A 20,198-nucleotide genomic window follows, 5' to 3' on the forward strand; every position below is an offset into this window, starting at 1 on the left:
TGACCACCGCGTTAGCAATCGCCTGCCCGGCCTCATATGTCTCGTTGGCGGCATGTCCTTTCTGTCACACACGGTGGGTAGCTGCCCTCTGTTGTAGCTCCACCACCAAACAACTCAGTTATTTTTTCCACATCCAGCTGTAACTCCGATTCTATGCGAGCATTTGCGAGAGACCAGGGAGGTGAAACGACAGAGAGAGTCCCTCGCTATCCATTTGCAGCCAAGCGCGGCAGCTAGCTAGGTAGCCAGCTAGGTAGCCGGCTAGCTGTCAGGCAGGACCGGCGTAGTCAGAGCACTGTCGCTAAATATGGGATGTCTTGATAAAACAAGCAGATATTTGAAGTTTACACACCTACATTCTCGCCTGAAAATATCTTAAAAGCTTATTTTGTGACCTAGAAACACGAATAAAAGACATATAAAAGCGAAGTGGTGGCCGCCATTGTTCACTCTGTAGAGGCGTGCTATGAATTGTGGGATATTGAGTTTTCCACCAAGCATTACCGTAACTTTTGAATGATTTGCGCAACCTTAAAAATTCCAAGGGCTCCTGAAAGCAGCGACGCTGTGCGCACCGTTGAAATTGTCATCATTACGGTAATCCAAATAAGGGTACACAGGCTGTACCACTCCCGGCATACCACTAGAGAGAGCCAACACACCACAAATGAAGTCTGTTTATTTGGCGCCAAAAGATGAATTGGCCTAAATTTGCACTAAAATATTAATATTTAAAAACTATAAAAGTTATAAACACCAAAAGTCATAACATAATAGTCCAGCTCCAGCCGCACAAAATGATCTAACATATGTAACCCTAATGTCAAAACTGTTTGGCAGAGGAGCGCGGGAAAATTTTCACTAAAATATTAATATTTAAAAACTATAAAATTCATAAACACCAAAAGTCATAGCACACCATTCCAGATCCGGCCGCACAAAATGAGGTAACATATATGAAGCTTGTCTCAAAACTGCGAGGCGAGATTAAGCTGCAAAATTTCAGGCGGAAACTGGAGAATAATAATAACTAGAAAGCGAAAATTTCAGAAGAAATTTTATGTGTGCCTATGCGCTGCTAATCAGTGTAGTTTGCCATTCATACGGCTACAGAGAGCAAAACTCAGCAGAGCAGCCATTCTCCACCATGAATTATGATAAAACAAACACCGCTCGCCTCACAGATGACAGCTTACAGTTTTGGGTAAAGATGAGGTGACTTCAGTACAGCCCGATTTGCAGGCGCTGTGCACACAGGTTCATGAGCAGAAGTCCCATTGTATCACGGCAGACCCCGACAATGTTTGCATGAACATGCTTTGAAGCATTACGTTATGGACCACTTTTCACACATGGTTGGTGTACCCACACAGGCAGCCGTAGCTTTTCAACTCATAGCCCAACACACACCCAAAAACAGCCAAGAGAGCACAGACTTTACACCCGTGGGTCCACCTCCCCTGCAGCGGCACTGCAGACCACGCCCGACACACATCAAACACATAAAATAAATATGTATGCACTTTCGCATTCACTTTTTGTTTTTGTTATTTTACATAGTGTTCTGAATGATGAACAATGGTCTACAGCCAATCTTGTGTATTATTATACAAACTTTGGTTGTAAGATTCAGATAACTATTTAATAAAAGCTAAATATTTTATACAGGGAGTGCAGAATTATTAGGCAAATGAGTATTTTGTCCACATCATCCTCTTCATGCATGTTGTCTTACTCCAAGCTGTATAGGCTCGAAAGCCTACTACCAATTAAGCATATTAGGTGATGTGCATCTCTGTAATGAGAAGGGGTATGGTCTAATGACATCAACACCCTATATCAGGTGTGCATAATTATTAGGCAACTTCCTTTCCTTTGGCAAAATGGGTCAAAAGAAGGACTTGACAGGCTCAGAAAAGTCAAAAATAGTGAGATATCTTGCAGAGGCATGCAGCAGTCTTAAAATCGCAAAGCTTCTGAAGCGTGATCATCGAACAATCAAGCGTTTCATTCAAAATAGTCAACAGGGTCGCAAGAAGCGTGTGGAAAAACCAAGGCGCAAAATAACTGCCCATGAACTGAGAAAAGTCAAGCGTGCAGCTGCCAAGATGCCACTTGCCACCAGTTTGGCCATATTTCAGAGCTGCAACATCACTGGAGTGCCCAAAAGCACAAGGTGTGCAATACTCAGAGACATGGCCAAGGTAAGAAAGGCTGAAAGACGACCACCACTGAACAAGACACACAAGCTGAAACGTCAAGACTGGGCCAAGAAATATCTCAAGACTGATTTTTCTAAGGTTTTATGGACTGATGAAATGAGAGTGAGTCTTGATGGGCCAGATGGATGGGCCCGTGGCTGGATTGGTAAGGGCAGAGAGCTCCAGTCCCACTCAGACGCCAGCAAGGTGGAGGTGGAGTACTGGTTTGGGCTGGTATCATCAAAGGTGAGCTTGTGGGGCCTTTTCGGGTTGAGGATGGCGTCAAGCTCAACTCCCAGTCCTACTGCAAGTTTCTGGAAGACACCTTCTTCAAGCAGTGGTACAGGAAAAAGTCTGCATCCTTCAAGAAAAACATGATTTTCATGCAGGACAATGCTCCATCACACGCGTCCAAGTACTCCACAGCGTGGCTGGCAAGAAAGGGTTTAAAGAAGAAAAAACTAATGACATGGCCTCCTTGTTCACCTGATCTGAACCCCATTGAGAACCTGTGGTCCATCATCAAATGTGAGATTTACAAGGAGGGAAAACAGTACACCTCTCTGAACAGTGTCTGGGAGGCTGTGGTTGCTGCTGCACGCAATGTTGATGGTGAACAGATCAAAACACTGACAGAATCCATGGATGGCAGGCTTTTGAGTGTCCTTGCAAAGAAAGGTGGCTATATTGGTCGCTGATTTGTTTTTGTTTTGTTTTTGAATGTCAGAAATGTATATTTGTGAATGTGGAGATGTTATATTGGTTTCACTGGTAAAATAAATAATTGAAATGGGTATATATTTGTTTTTTGTTAAGTTGCCTAATAATTATGCACAGTAATAGTCACCTGCACACACAGATATCCCCCTAAAATAGCTAAAACTAAACACAAACTAAAAACTACTTCCGAAAACATTCAGCTTTGATATTAATGTGTTTTTTGGGTTCATTGAGAACATGGTTGTTGTTCAATAATAAAATTATTCCTCAAAAATACAACTTGCCTAATAATTCTGCACTCCCTGTATGAGAGTAAGAAAGAAAAGTATATCTTTGTGTCCACCTTTCTCTGTTAATGCCCTACCTGGCCCCTGGCAAAAGCTTTGCTAGATCCGCCCCTGCACAGTTACCAGCTGTCAGCTAAATAAAAAAAGGAGCTTGGTGTTTATTTCTCTCAGAAACAGTTCATAACTTCCCTTCAACTCATTCATGTCACCTAAAAAAAAGGTAAACCTGTTTCTCCATCACCAGTTCAGCTCTGATGATTCAGTAAGGTCATCTCCTGGTTTCGACCAGCCGCTTCTACAGCTGTGGCTCCAGCAAACATCAGCTGATACTAGAAATTAAAATCAAATGAATTCTAACAACAGCTGATCAAGCTTAAACGTGCTGCTGTTGTTTAGCGCGATAAACAAACAAGAGAGAAAAGCCGATCATTGATCAGTTTCATGACTGAAGTTTGAACAGGCGAGAGAATGACAGGGGAGGCTGTCATAAAGTTCAACATCGGTAACATCGGTAACTTAGCGCGCACACAGCTGTATTCACCTCACGCTCCGACCGGCAGCCGCCTGCTTCTCCTGCCTTCGGTTTCCCTGATCCACGATCTACCACCGGTCGATCGGCGGTCGCCTCGCCGCCTCGTTCCCCGCATGTTCTTTCTGACACACACCGGTGGATAGCTGCCCTCGGTTGTAGCTCCGCGTCAGCTTATCACCAAACAACTCAGTTATTTTTTTCCACATCGACCAGCAACTGGACAATCCACCGCCTTTCACTGTTTGTACCGTTACTAAAAAAAAAACCCTCATCGGCTCATAAAAGCGAAAAATAAGTCCAGCTATGACCCTGAGTCAAAAGACAGCCAGCTCGGGTTAGCTAGCTACCTGTCTAGCTCTTTGCAGGCACCGAAAACATCAGAGCTAATATGGGATGTCTTGGTAACACGAGCAGATATTTGAAGTTTACATCTGGCCAATCCACCACCTTTCACTGTTTATACCGTTACTAAAATGAATAAATAAATAAATCATCGGTCCATATAAAGCGAAAAATAAGTCCAGCTAAAACACATACTGTCGGCGAGCGACCGGTGCTGACACGAGTTTCACCCGCCTCAATATAAGCCAAGCCTGGGTGCTTTTTTTCACGAAGGGTCGCTAGCGGTGCTAGCTAACTATGCTAGCGGCGCTAGCTAGCTAGCCGGCTATCAGCAACACATAAGAGAACTGCTGCTAAATAAACTACACCTAAACTCGGTTTATATCTGACCCAAATAGAGTGCAGGTCATAACTTCTTACCTGAAATTCAGTTCACCTCACGCTCCTGCCTTCGCTTTCCCTGATCCACGATTGACCTCCGCGTTAGCAAACACCGGTCGATCGGCGGTCGCCGCATGTCCTTTCTGTCATACACCGGTGGATAGCTGCCCACTGTTGTAGCTCCGCGTTATAGCACCACCAAACAACTCAGTTATTTTTTCCACATCCAGCTGTAACTCCGATTCTGTGCGAGCATTTGCGAGAGACCGGGGAGGTGAAACGACAGAGAGAGTCCCCTCGCTATCCATTTGCAGCCAAGTGCGGCAGCTAGCTAGGTAGCCGGCTAGCTGTCAGGCAGGACCAACGTTGTCAGAGCACTGTCGCTAAATATGGGATGTCTTGATAAAACAAGCAGATATTTGAAGTTTACACACCTACATTCTCGCCTGAAAATATCTTAAAAGTTTATTTTGTGACCTAGAAACACGAATAAAAGACATATAAAACGAAGTGGTGGCCGCCATTGTTCACTCTGTAGAGGCGTGCTATGAATTGTGGGATATGGAGTTTTCAACACAAGGATAAATCTTTTCGGCTGTACTACTCCCCGGTATACCACTAGAGAGAGCCAAGACACCACAAATGAAGTCTGTTTATTTGGCGCCAAAAGATGAATTGGCCTAAATTTGTACTAAAATATTAATATTTAAAAACTATAAAAGTCATAAACACCAAAAGTCACAACATAATAGTCCAGCTCCAGCCGCACAAAATGATCTAACATATGTAATCCTAATGTCAAAACTGTTTGGCAGAGGAGCGCGGGAAAATTTTCACTAAAATATTAATATTTAAAAAAACTATAAAATTCATAAACACCAAAAGTCATAGCACACCATTCCAGATCCGGCCGCACAAAATGAGGTAACATATATGAAGCTTGTCTCAAAACTGCGGGGCGTGATACGTGCCGAAATTTAGGCGGAAGATGGAGAATAATAATAACTAGAAAAATTTGCATTTCCTGCGAAAATGCTGTGTGGATGCCTTAACGCTGAAGCTGTCTGCTGAAAAGCTGAAAAAGCTGAAAAGTTGCAAAAAGTTGTATGGTGGTGAAAAAAAACATGTCGCCCTGAGCAGGATTCGAACCTGGTCCTCCTGGTGTCAAGGCAGCTACTCATCTCACTGAGCTAAACTCATTCTCTCAAGAAGAGGAGGAGAGACCGACAATTCTGCTGAAATGAGCAGAAGCTGCTGAGAATTGTGCTGAGAAGAGGTGAAAAGGCTGAAAATTTTGCAGAAAAGAGGTAAATCAGCAGAATTTCTGCAGAAAAGAGGCAGAACAAAAAGAAAACTGAAAACAGGTTTTGCCATGACCGGGATTTGAACCTGACCGTTCTCATCTCAAGGCAGCTGCTCATCTCACTGAACCAAACTTTCTCTCAAAAAAAAGAGATGGAGAAACTGACAATTTTGCTAAATGAGCAGAAGCTGCTGAGAATTGTGCTGAGAAGAAGTGAAAAGGCTGAAAATTTTGCAGAAAAGAGGTGAATCAGCAGAATTTCTGCAGAAAAGAGCCAAAGAAGCAGAAACTTGCGCTGAAAAGAGATGAATCAGCAGAGTTTCTGCTCAAAAGAGTTGTCTTTTTTCTGAATACAGCCAAAAAAGCTGGAATTTGTGCTGAAAAGGGGTGAAAAAAATGAAAATTTTGCTGAAAAGGGGTGAAGAAGCTGAAGAAGCTAAAGTATACTAAATCAAAGTATTTGTGCCAAAACATAGTGTTTCTGCCATATTGTGGTACTACTACATTACAACATGAATACGGATTAAAGATGAAAGAAACTGGCAACAAATTCCTCCACTACAAACCAGTCTGATACCACTTCTTTGCAGTGTTCACGTTTACTAAGGCACTACCCAAAAGGCGCCACAAGAGGGCACTCCAACACAAGAGATGAGGTGAATGAGCAGAATTTCTGCTGAAAAGAGGCAGAAGGTTCTGTATGTAGAAAAAGAAACACTGTTGAACCATGTGTGAAATAAATAAAGAAATGAAATGAAAGAACAACCTGGTTCTGCTCTAATTCACCAATCAGAGGTACTGCCTCAGTCTGCGTCATCAGGCTGTGTACTTGTTTCTGCCATGGAGCGTTAACAAGAATCTGAGGTCCACATTAGAAAAGCTGCTAAAATCATAAAACTTTGCAGAATTGTAATAAATTAGCAATATAAATTACAGGTCTGTGATAGTGTATAAATTTGTAGTGAAAAAAAAAAAACATGTGGACCAAGGTGGGATTGAACCCACGACCTTTGGGCTGCAGACCCGTGTCATTACCAAATGCGCCACCGGCAAAGAGAGCCAGTGCCTGGAAAACAGGGAGATGAGCAGTCAGAATTAGATCGCAGTGAGTGGCGTAAAGCGCCGTTTTCTGGAGTTACAAAAGCGTCGTGTAACTCAAAAACTAGGTGGGATAGAAGCACAATTCCTTTACTGGGTGAATCAGCAGAATTTCATGAACTTTGACTGTGATAGCTCTTTGTACCTCCGTCGCGGAGATATGACGAGAGAAGAAACGGCTTCATTTTAAGAGTTTAAAACAAACGTAATTTATGGCTCAACAGTAAGATGACAGTAAAAACTGCTCCAACCGTGAGAGTGTCAGCAGTGTCTGAAGATGAATTGGCACAAGCCTCTCGTCTTAACTTTGCTTTATTAAAATTATTGTGGCATGCAGATGAATCTTGCAAAGAAGCTCACAGGGACAGATTGAGCCTGTATTTCTACCCCAAGCTGGTAGGGGAGTTTTTATTGAACATACTTGCTTGTGTCACAATGTGCTTCAAGGGTCAATAACAGCATAACAGAACTCACTTATGGTACTGCATTCTTCCTATAAAACAATAACTCTCAGTGACTTTGTACCATAGTATAAACACAACATTCAAGACAACAGTTAAAAGTAACATAACCATAAACAATGAAACAAGAACATCTCAAATGCAGCACATGTCCCAAGGCATGATGGGAGAGAACTAGCTGTTCCCCAACACGCCACATTATTTATGATTTATGATTTGGCAGAAACACTGGGACTTGGTATAAATACTATGACTTACATGAAATACTTTGACTTAGCAGAAATTCTGTAATCTAGCAAAAAGCACTTCAGCATAGCAGAAATTCTATGATTGAGCAGAATTACTAGGATTTAGCACAAACACTATGATTTGTCTAAAAAAAAAACCCTTTATTTTGCAGTTATATTGTGATTTGGCAGAAATACTATGCTTTGGAACAAATACCAAGATTTGGCAGAAATACTATGAGCAGTAATAATATAACATAGCAGAAATACTGTTATTTTGTGGAAATACTATGCTTTGGCACAAATACCATGATTTGGCCAAAATACTATGATTTAGCAGAAATACTAAGATGTAGTAGAAGAACTTTGATTTAACAGAAATACTATTATGGAGGAGTAATACTTTAACATGGGAGAAATATTGATACAGACACACAAACATACACATACACAGAGCCTAAAGGGAACAGTGGCTGTTAAGAGTCTGGGCTTGGTATATCTAGGTCAGTTAAATTAGCTGCACCTGCTGTAATCAGCCCTTACACACACAGACACAGAGAGAGGTATAAGTTTTCTGCAGTGTATTTCTTACATTCACATTCAGGATTCCCCTCGAACCTCCTGGTCTCAAGGCAGCTACTCATCTCACTGAGCCAAACTCATTCTCACAAAAAAGAGGTAGATAGACTGACAATTGTGCTGAAATTATCAGAAGCTGCTGAGAACTGTGCTGATAAGAGGCAAAAAGGATGAAAATTTTGCAGAAAAGAGGTGAATCAGCAGAATTTCTGCAGAAAAGAGGCAAAGAAGCAGAACCTTGCGCTGAAAAGAGGTGAATCAGCAGAGTTTCTGCTGAAAAGAGTTTTTTTTCTGAAAACCGCCAAAAAGCTGGAATTTGTGCTGAAAAAGGGTGAAAAAATGAAAATTTTGCTGAAAAGGGGTGAAGAAGCTAAAGTATACCAAATCAAAGTATTTGTGCCAAAACATGGTATTTCTGCCATATTGTGGTATTTGTGCCACAAAAGTTACTACATTACAACATGAATACGGATTAAAGATGAAAGAAACTGGCAACAAATTCCTCCACTACAAACCAGTCTGATACCACTTCTTTGCAGTGTTTACTAAGGCACTACCCAAAAAGGCGCCACAAGAGGGCACTCCAACACAACAGATGACCTATGTACACTGATGCACTTAGTAACAGTCAGCCTCCTACTTAGCCACTACGTAATACAGCGATATTACAGTGTACAAATTCACATAAATTTGCAGGGGACCAAACAAAGCAGGAACAAGCCCAAAACAATCAAATAACTGTGCTGCCATAGCTATCGCTAACTAGCACATACGCTAAAGGTAACTAAAACCAATACACACACAAGTAGCAGGGTAAACATCTTAAGCATGGAACATTAACTCACGTTTATGTGACACACACCATCCCCAACAAATACAGGATGGGCTATTTGCTCCCCTTCCCAGCAGCTCTCTCCTCAATCGTTAGCACAGGAGCGAAGGAAGACCATCTAGCTCAGAAGTCCCATGAATTCCCTCACTGCTCAGAGGCTGCTGGGTAATGTAGCTCACACTAACACAGGTTTTCTACAAGCACAAATACTATAACATAGCAGAAATACTGTAATTTTGTTGAAATACTATGCTTTAGGACAAATACTATGATTTGGCAGAAATACTATGTTTTAGGACATATACTATGATTTGGCTCAAATACTATGATATAGCAGCAATACTATGTTTTGGTACAAATGCTGTGCTTAGGCACAAATATTATGATTTGGTGGCCACTATGATTTAGCAGAGATAATATGATTTGGCAGAAATAGTAAACTTTGGCACAAATACTATAATTGAGTGCAAGTACTTTAAGATAACAGAAATACTATGATTTAGCAGAAATACAATGTCTTTGCAGAAACACTGTAATTTCACTCAAATACTTTGAAATAGCCGTAATACTATGATTTGGCAGAACATAACAGAAATTGTACGACTTAGTAGTAATACTATAACATAACAGAAATATTAATTGGGCACAAATACTATAATTTGGCACAAGTACCATGTTTTGGCAAAATCCCATAATTTGGCACAAATACTATGATTTGGCAGACACTATGATTTAGCAGAGATAATATCATTTGGCAGAAATACTAAACTTTGGCACAAATACAATAATTGAGTACTTTAAGATGAGAGAAATACTATGATTTTGCAGAAATACAATGTTTTTGCAGAAACACTGTAATTTCACTCAAATACTATGAAATAGCAGTAATACTATGATTTGGCAGAAATACTATGTTTCAGTACAAATACTATGACAAAGCAGAAATACTATGACTTAGAAGTAATACTATAACAAAAGGGATTCCTCAAAATACTATGAAATTGCAGTAATTCTATGATTTGGCAGAAATACTGTACTTGTACAAATACAATGCTTTGGTACAAATACTATATTTTGATTTCAATGCTATGATTTGGCACGAGTAGTATGATTTAGTACAAATACTATGAATTGGCAGAAATACTGTGACTTAGTAGTAATACTATAACATAACAGATATACTATGATTTTGCAGACAGTCTATGTTTTTGCACAACTAGCACAATATGGCAGAAATACTATGATTTGGCACAAGTACTATGATTTAGTACAAATACTCTTATTGGCACAAATACTATGTTTCAGTACAAATACTACGATTTGGCAATAATACTGGGTTTTAGCACAACTACTGAGATTTGGGTGAAATACTATGATTTAGAAGAAATACTGTGACTTCAGTTACAAATACAATGTTTTGGTTCAAATAATATGATTTGCAAAAAAATACTATGATTTGGTACAAGTACCATGATTTAGTACAAATACTACAATTTCGCTCAAATACTATGAAATTGCAGTGATACTATGATTTTGAAGGAATACTATGATTTGGTAGAAATACTATGCCTTAGTAGTAATACTATAACATAGCAGATATAATGTGATTTTGCAGACATAGTATGGTTTTGCACAAATACTACGATTTCGCTCAAATACTATGGAATTGCAGTAATACTATGATTTGGAATACTATGATTTGGTAGGAATACTATGCCTTAGTAGTAATACTATAACATAACAGATATACTATGATTTTGCAGAAATTCTATGTTTTTGCACAAATACTACAACAACTACTACTACAAATACTACAAGAAATATTTGGGCAGTAATACTATGATTTGCTATAAATACTATTATTTGGCACATATACTATAATCAGCAGATATACTATAACATAACAGAAATTCTACGACTTAGTAGTAACACTATAATATAACAGAAATTTTAACTGGACACAAATAACATGATTTGGCACAAATACCATGATTTGGCAAAAGATACCATGATTTGGCACAAATACGATCATATTGCAGAAATACTATGATTGGGTACAAATACTATGATTTGGCACAAGTACTATGAATAAGTACAAATACTATGATTTGGCAGAAATACTATGATTTAGCAGAAATACTATGTTTTAACATAAATAATATCTTTTGACACAAATTTCTGCTAAAGGTACTATTTCTGCTTTTTAGCAGAAATACTGTAATTTTGCACAAATACTATGATTTGGGATAAATACTATGATTTGGCAGATATACTATATTCAGCAAATATACTATAACATAACACACATTCCTCCACTTAGTAGTAATACTATAACATAAAATAAATATTATGGTTTTGCCCCAAAACCATGATTTGGCACAAACACCATGATTTTTCAAAAATACTATGATTTAGCAGAAATACTATGATTGAGCAGAAGTACTAAGATGTAGTAGAAGTACTTTGATTTAGCACAAATACTATTATGGAGGAGTAATACTTTAACATGGGAGAAATATTGATACTCACACACGCATACACAGAGAGCAAAGTGTACAGGGGCTGTTGAGAGTCTGGGCTTGGTATATCTAGGTCAGCTAAATTAGCTGCACCTGCTGTAATCAGCACTTACACACACAGACACAGAGAGAGCTATGGGTTTTCTTCAGTGTATTTCTCACATTAAGGATTCCCCTCAAACAAATGGCCATAATTTCCTAACCGTAGGAGCTAGAACGCTCATTCTGACACCGTTTTGTTCAGAAGAGATGGGGGAATCTGCAGGTCTTCATAATTCAGAGATAAAATATAAATTATTGAAGATATATGACTTGTAACACACTGTAACTGAGTAGAGGCAAAGCAAAACTGCCTTGACCTTCCCTCAAACAACGTTTTGTAACTCTAAATCTATATGGAGCATCAAAATCATTCTTTCACCGTAAGAAACAGCAGGCTTTGGTGAACAGTCATGGAAATTTTCAGGTCTCTGTTGAAATCCATCAAAAGATATGACGAGAGAAAAAGTGCCTCATTTCCAGAGTTTGAAATCTGAAGAGATCTGAGCAAGGCACACAATTTCCTACCCTCAAACAAGTGTAACTCATCTCAAAACGGTAATAGGTGGGAAAAAATTCTTGAATTGTGAGCATCAGGGATGTCTGAAGATATATGGGCACAAGCCTCATGTCTCAACTTTGTTTCGTTAAGGAGATATGACGATTTGAAAATGCCTCTCATTAGAGAATTCCAGCGCTGATTTTGAAGAAACTCTCCATTGAGTTTCTATGGAGAGTTTTGAGACTTTATGTTACTCTGAGGAGATTTGCAAAAAATCTATAAGTCCCACAACAATGATGGTGACATTTTCTGAAAGCCAGCAAAAATACCTACGTTTTGATGTATAATTTGTGGGGTTGAGTGGAAATTGAGCGAGTAGCAAGAAGTCGTTCAGACATGAAGAGAAAATTCAGAAAGGACGAGTGCACACTCTGAGTTAATTGCATAGCAACCATAACAACGCATGTATTTTCTGAAAAATCCCAATTTTGCAACTGAAAACTTAAAGAGGTATAAAATTAAAACGGTAGAAGATCTGAAAAAGCTGAATCACACAGCAATAGCCCAATAGTCTGAGAACATTTTAAAGTTTGAATGGAGTTTCTAGGTGAAAGTATGACAAAGTAGTTAAGTTTCAAAAACAAGCAAGTTTTAGCAGAATTTCTGAAGATTTCCATTCATTTCAATGGGACAAATTAAAGAAAAAAGTGTAATATTTTAAAAGTATAACAGTAATAAACACCAAAAGTCATAGCAAACGTTAGCAGAAAGAGCAGAACAGTATAGAGTTTGAACGGAGAAAATCGGCTGAAAACTGAGGCAGTAGTTAAACGGCAAAAAACGTACGGAAGCAACTTGAAGAATAACTAGAAAAACTAGAAAAATTTGCATTTCCTGCGAAAATGCAGTGTGGATGCTGGAACGCTGAAGCTGTCAGCTGAAACTAGCTGAAAAAGCTGAAAAGTTGCAGAAATTGTAAAACTTTATGGAAGCAAAGGAACGTTGCTAAAATGTAGTAACTTAGCAGAACTGCAATATCTTAGAGGAAACATAATACTTGGCAGAAATACAATAGCATAGCAGAACTTAGCAGAAATATTGTAACTTACCAAAAACACGATAACTTCCCCAAAATACAAGAATTTCAGAGAAATAGTATAAGATAACAGAAAGAATATATTTAGCCAAACATTCTTAAACATTACAGAAATACTACTCTATAGCAGAAATGATATATTTAGAAAGAAAATATAATATAGTAGAAATACTATGATTTAGCAGAAATCCTACAATATAGCTCAATAACAATGATTTAGAACAGATACTATGATTGAGCAGAATAGTAATAACTTAAGTGAAAATATTGGAAAGGTAAAATGACAAGCTGAATAAAAAGGACCATGGTTATGTTTGCTCAAAACTAATTTTTGTTCACCTGTGAAAAAATAAAATAAAAATACATTTAGAAATACAAATAAGAACAGCCAACAGTTACACACAAAATTAAATATGGATACACAAATCAACAAATACACACAAAATCAAATATGGATACACAAATGTACAGAGAGAGACACACACACAAGGTCTATGCCAGTCAACCAGTCTGAATATATTATATTTTTATCCAACAATGAGATGCTGCCCTAAAAAGGGCTTTGTGTGTGTCTTTCTCTCTCTCTCTCTCTCTCTCTCTCACACACACACACACACACACACACACACACTCAGGCTGACACACACATGCGCGCACACACACACACACATAGCATCAGCAAGTGAACAAGGGCTGTTAACAGCATGTTTCTAGGTCAGTCAAACAGCTGTGAGATTCTCAATTTGAATCCACCAATCAGAGGGGCTGTGTGCTTTTTCCTGCCAAAACTGGTGCACCAAGTGCAGGCTTTTACAGCACAGAGAGAGACAGGATTTTTGCAGTCTATTTGTCATAGTGAGGACTCCCCTCAAACAAACAGCCATAAATTCCTAACCGTAGGGGCTACAACGGTCAATCTTAGACCGTTGTGTTCAGAAGACATGGGAGAATCTTGAAATGTTGACCATTTAAAATAAAAATATGAAACATCATAGATATATAGGACATAGATGATTGGTTGTCTTAGAAGCCATGATTGCCCCAATATGCAAATTTGAATGTGCAAGGCCTAAGATATGATTGGCTGGCTGGGAAGCCATGAAGGCAACAATATGCAAATTTGAATGTGCAAGCCCTCGGATATGATTGGTTGTCTTAGAAGCCATATAAAAAGCAGTAAAACTGTACTATGATTTGGTAGAAAAACTATAATTAATCAAAAATACTATATTTGGCAGAAATACTATGCTGTAGCAGAAACACTATATTTAGCACAAATCTGATGAAATAGAAGAAATAGTATGATTTAGCAGAAATGCTGTATTTAGCACAAATACTGGAAAGCAGCAGAAATGCTATGACTTAGCACAATAGTAATAACCTAAATAGAAAAATTGGAAAAGCAAAATGGACAGCTGAAAAATGCTGAACATGCTAAGGGTCCCTCAAATGTAATTGTTAAATGAGAAAAAAACCAGCAAAAAAAAGTATAACAGTCACACAACCACATATATGTACACATATGGTAACACACGTGCACAGACAGACACACACAGGATCAAATTCAGTCAACCAGTCTAACTATATTGAATTTAAATCACACACACACACACACACACACACACACACACACACACACACAAGATCCAATTCAGTCAACCAGTCTAAATATATTGAATTTAAATCTTACAATGAGATCATCCCATAAAAAGGCTTTCTCTCTCTCTCTCTCTCTCTCTCACACACAACACACACACACACACACACACACACACACACACACACACACACACACACACACACACACACACACACACACAAGATCCAATTCAGTCAACCAGTCTAAATATATTGATTTTGAATCTTACAATGAGATCATCCCATAACAAGCCTTCTCTCTCTCTCTCTCTCTCTCTCTCTCTCTCACACACACACACACACACACACACACACACACACACACACACACACACACACAAGATCCAATTCAGTCAACCAGTCTAAATATATTGATTTTGAATCTTACAATGAGATCATCCCATAAAAAGGCTTTCTCTCTCTCTCTCTCTCTCTCTCTCTCACACACACACACACACACACACACACACACACACACACACACAAGATCCAATTCAGTCAACCAGTCTAAATATATTGATTTTGAATCTTACATTGAGATCATCCCATAAAAAGGCTTTCTCTCTCTCTCTCTCTCTCTCTCACACACACACACACACACACACACACACACACAAGATCCAATTCAGTCAACCAGTCTAAATATATTGAATTTAAATCTTACAATGAGATCATCCCATAACAAGCCTTTCTCTCTCTCTCTCTCTCTCTCTCTCTCACACACACACACACACACACACACAGGAGAGAGAAGTAAGTTTCTAGCTCAGTCAAGCAGCCTGGGAGCTGCTGAATTTGAATCCACCAATCAGAGAGGCTGTGCACTTTTTCCCGCCAAAACAGGTGCACGCAGCACAGAGAGACACAGGATTTTTGCAGTCTATTTCTCATAATGACGACTCCCCTCAAACAAATGACCATAATTTCCTAACCGTAGGGGCTAGAACGGTCATTCTTACACCGTTTTGTTCAGAAGAGATGGGGGAATCTTAAAGTGTTTACAATTTATCATTAAAATATGAATTATTAAAGATATTTGACTTCTAATGCACCATAACTGAGTAGAGGGAAGCGAAAACTGCCTTGACTTGCCCTCAAACAACGCTTTCTAACTCTAAATCTATTTGGAGTATCAATATCATTCTTTCACCGTAAGAGACAGCAGGCTTTGGTGAACAATCATGGAAATTTTCAGGTCTCTGTGGAAATCAAAAAAAAAGATATGACGAGACAAAAAAGTTGTTCATTTCCAGAGTTTGAAATCTGAAGAAATCTGAGCGAAGGACGAATTTCCTACCCTCAAACAAGTCTAACTCATTTCAGAACGGTAATAGGTGAGAAAGAAATTCTTGAATTGTGAGCGTCAGGAGTGTCTGAAGATATACTGGGACAAGCCTTATGTCTTAACTTCGCTTCGTTAAGGAGATATGACGATTCGAATATGCCTCTCATTACAGAAATCAAGCGATGATTTTGAACAAGCTCTCCATTGACTTTCTATGGAGAGTTTTGCGACTTTGTGTTGGTCTGAGGAGATTTGCCAAAATTCTATAAATCTCACAACAATGATGGTGACATTTTCGGAAAGCCAGCAAAAATGCCTACGTTTTGATGTATAATTTGTGGAAGTTGAGTGAAAATTGAGCAAGTAGCAAGAAGTTGTTCGGACATGAAGAGAAGACTGCGAAACCTACAGTGGCACACTGGAAGCCAAGTGCATAGCAACCATAACAACGCATGTATTTTCTGAAAAATCACAATTTTGCAACTCAAAACTTTAAGAGGGATAAAAGTAAAACTGTAACAGATATGAAAAAGCTGAATCATTCATGAATAGCCCAATAATTTGTGAACATTTTAAAGTTTGAATGGTTGTTCTACGTGAAAGTAGGAAAAAGTAGTTAAGTTTCAAAAACAAGCAAGTTTTAGCAGAATTGCGGAAGTTTCCCATTCATTTCAATGGGACAAATTAAAGGAAAAAAGCTTAATATTTTAAAAAGTATAAGAGTTAAAAATACCAAAAGTCATAGCGCACATTAGCAGAAATAGCAGAATAGTTTAAAATTTGAACGGTGAAAATCGGCTGAAAATTGTGGAAGTAGAAAAGTGCCAAAAAAAGTGCAAAAAGTGGCAACTAGAATAATAAAGTAGGATAATAATAACTAGAAAAATTTGCATTTCCTGCGAAAATGCAGTGTGGATGCTTTAAAGCTGAAGCTGTCTGGTGAAAATAGTTGAAAATAGCTGAAGAAATCAAAGTCAGTGATTAACAAGTTGTTGAATTTTAATTACGTTGCAGAACAACATCAAGTTAACAAAAATGTAATAACTTAGCAGAAATGCAATAACTTAGAAGAAACATAACAATTCAGCAGAAATGTTGTAGTTTACCAGAAGCTACAACTTAGCAGAAATGAAATAATTTAGAATAACATAACTTAACATAACATCACATAATAAATAAAAGTAGTGTAACCTAGCAAAAATAATATAATTTAGTAGAAAATTAAAAACTTGGCAGAAATATTACAAGTTACCAGAACTGCTATAATTTTGCAGAAATGTAATAATTAGGCAAAACTGTCAACAGATAACAGCTGAAAAGGCTAAAGTAACCTCAAAGTTACTTGTTTATCTGTTAAAAATTACCAGAAACATTAGAAAAGGAAGAAAATCAGCCAGCAGATAAACTGATGTGGAACAAAACCAAGGAAAATAACAGAGTTTACACAGCTGGTGAAATCTAAAAATGGCAAAAAAAACAAAAACAACAAAACAAACAAAAAAAACCCAAAACAAAACAAAACCCACACAAACAACATTTAGGTAATAAATGCACAAGATGCTGCGGTCAGAGATAAAAACACCCAAAAATAATGTTATTGAAATGCCAAAGAGTGACAGAAAGTTTAGAAAGTAGAAAACCAGTAGTAGAAAAGTAGAACATTCAAATATATTTAGAAACATATGATACAAAATATTTACTCAGTTGTTTCCAATGATTACAATAATGGCATACAGAAATAAAAATCCCATTTGGGACAAACAGAAAAATATTAATAGAAAATGCAAATCAAATGAATCTAACATCTATACAAACAACTGAAGCATCTGTTGGAATTGTGAACATATCCTTGTTTGCCATGTTTATGTTTATGGCCCTAAGATGCGCAGACACATGATAGGCTATTAACTGCAAAAATATACACATATATAAACAGCAAGTGAGAGAGAAAATATATGCTCTGATTTGGAGCTTTGTGTAAATACCATTTGGCAAGGATAAACAACATGTTCCAATGCCACGTTAAAATTTTCATAAGCTTCATTTTTTTTTCAGTTAGTTTACAGTTTCCTGATTTTATGATAAATATGGTACCAATCTACAAAATACTGTCGAAATGAAGTCCACATTTTGATATATTTGAGGTGTAGAGAGTCACACAGCTGAACAATCGATGTGCATATTTAAAGAAACAGGGATCAAATAAAGAACATTATTGTGAAATAAATTACAGTGAAAATAATCACTGCTTTGCGTTAAAGAGTGACTTATGATGAGGTATTAATTGGGTTAACTTTACCTCTAACAGCTTTTCACATAGTGCTGTGACCAGGATGAAATCCATCATAAAGTAACTGTAAACAGTAGAACCATTAGCATGAATGTTATGGTTCTACTCTGATCAAAACTCAAGTCAGCTGTGTGACCTGATATAAATATAAAAGAGGAACACATATAAATTGATGTGACCTTTATGAACTTTTCAAAATGACTTTATATGTCTGACCCATTATCTATATATATTAGAGCAGATGTCGAAAACCACTGTTAGACCTAGTCTATACTAATGTAGTTACTGACACCCCATACTAAGGCAGGATTCATACAAACACACATTATTTATTCTCTTAAACATTTTCTTTTTCACATTTTGAGATTGTGTAATTTCTATAAAGAATATGTCTAATAGTGCAATAGATATAGTTATTTAAATGTCCATAATAATGACATGATCATTTTTGTACATCCTACAATTCAAGATTTAGAGCTGTGTGTTTGTATGAATTCAGCTTGCTATACTTATAGACTTAGATATATTAATCCACTATTTACCCAAACAAGTTACATTGTTTGGGTAAATAGATTGGGTTTGTCCTACAAAATAATTATTCAACAATAAAAAAAAACACAAAAACATCTAGACATTAATCCAGAGTTCAGTTTCATATGTCTGATATTGTTTGTTAAATCTGGTGACACAAACACAGTCAAAAATTCATTGCTAGTGTGACATGTGGTCCTTTTGCCTTTAACCAATGATATGCTGGTTACTTGGACCAGTTTAGTATTTGCTGTCACAGAGGAATGTTAACCATAAATCCAAAAGACAAAACTGAAAAAAATATGTTAATTGCAAACATGTTTTTGCTTAGTAAAAGGACTGAAATTACATGGAAACTGTCACCTTAAAGCCTCATTGTAAATATCATCACAAACAGATGTTTTACACACAGTTAACAAAGCTCCACCACATCCGATCACTGCATATAAATCTAAAAAAAAAATAAATAAATAAAATAAAATAATAATAAAAAAATTAACACAAGGAAGACTTTTGATTTAATAACTAAGCTTAAAATAAGTGTTACCTTTGAATATTTGTGGGAAAAATCTGATACTACCCCAAGAATTCAAAGCCACACTGGAAACGATGACAGGCTTGCAGCCCTCTGTCTTCCTGAAGTGAGGTGCCTGATCAGTAGCAGTGAGTTGACAGAAGTCGGTGTCTGTAAGAGCGGCCAAACACTGATACTGTCCACTTACGTAGAGTCTAAGAAGCTGGAATGCAGGCACACTGTACGAGCTTGTTCTAAAAAAAAAATACAGAAAAAGGAACATTTTATTTGTGTTAAGGCCTAAAAACTAGAAATAAGTTATAAAATGGACAATGTTGAAATACCTTATAGGTGCTGCAGGCCACATAACCAGAATCCAGAGCAATCTCACACTCACATGATGGTGAGGAAAGGCATGAGCTCTGCAATGAGGTTTGAATGTCTCAGTTGGGACACTGAAGAACTCAGGAGACAGCAGTACCTGCACAGAGAGACAGAGTAGAAAAAGCATAGATTTGTAATCCATATTGTGAATTAAAACTCAAAAGTGTCAACAAGTATAATCATTTGAGTGTGGAATTCTTTATGCAATAAACAGGATTTAAATTAATTAAATGAATTAAAAGCAATGACATTTTTTTTTTAATCAAAGATAAAGAATCATACCTCTCTCTGCTCTGAGGATCACTGAGCATCTCTGACAGGAAATACAGTTTCCTCAGTATCAGTCATCATTGAGGGTCTCAGAGGTGTGTAGTGTGGCAGCATGATGATGGTCTCCAGATCAGGCAGGAGGTCAGGTGATGGGTGTGTCATCTTCT

Source organism: Oreochromis aureus, linkage group 3, assembly GCF_013358895.1.
Source record: "Oreochromis aureus strain Israel breed Guangdong linkage group 3, ZZ_aureus, whole genome shotgun sequence".
Lineage (NCBI taxonomy): Eukaryota > Metazoa > Chordata > Actinopteri > Cichliformes > Cichlidae > Oreochromis > Oreochromis aureus.